This window comes from Monopterus albus, unplaced genomic scaffold (assembly GCF_001952655.1).
Source record: "Monopterus albus unplaced genomic scaffold, M_albus_1.0 scaffold10750.1, whole genome shotgun sequence".
Lineage (NCBI taxonomy): Eukaryota > Metazoa > Chordata > Actinopteri > Synbranchiformes > Synbranchidae > Monopterus > Monopterus albus.
Genome location: NW_018138593.1, coordinates 1 through 404, shown reverse-complemented (window position 1 = coordinate 404; position 404 = coordinate 1). Strand labels below are relative to the sequence as shown.

The 404-nt window shown below is 40.6% G+C and overlaps 1 long non-coding RNA gene across 1 annotated transcript; it reads left to right on the top strand.

Moving 5' to 3' along the window:
* The first annotated feature begins 56 nt into the window (after positions 1-56).
* LOC109954430 (uncharacterized) lies at positions 57-404 on the top strand. The gene is made up of 3 exons (XR_002274126.1): positions 57-148; positions 251-288; positions 378-404. It is a non-coding gene; the product is annotated as an uncharacterized LOC109954430 (long non-coding RNA).

The window sequence follows — 404 nt, the reverse complement described above, 5'->3', positions numbered from 1 at the left end:
TTTTTCCACTGGTTACCAGAATCAGACCTATGAGCTGTATGCCTTTGTGGACCATTGTGGAAGTCTGACAGGTGGACATTACACTGCAACAGTCAAGTCCCAGGATGATGAGCAATGGTTTCAATTCAACGACACTGCTGTCTCACCAGTAAGACTGACCACCTTCAGTGTTATTGTTCCTAAAGCATCTGTACTTCAACACACAGTTGTGCAGTTATGTGAAGTGTCTTGTTGTTCCTTTCATCAACAGCTTGATCACCAGCCACTCCAGGTGGACAGCAGTCAGACGTAAGTTTTTATTTATCTTGTTGTTCCCACTATATTTTTGTTGAATATGTAAATAACTTTCTTTTCACACTTTTGTCTAAATCACACAGGGCTTATCTTCTGTTCTACAAGAGAAA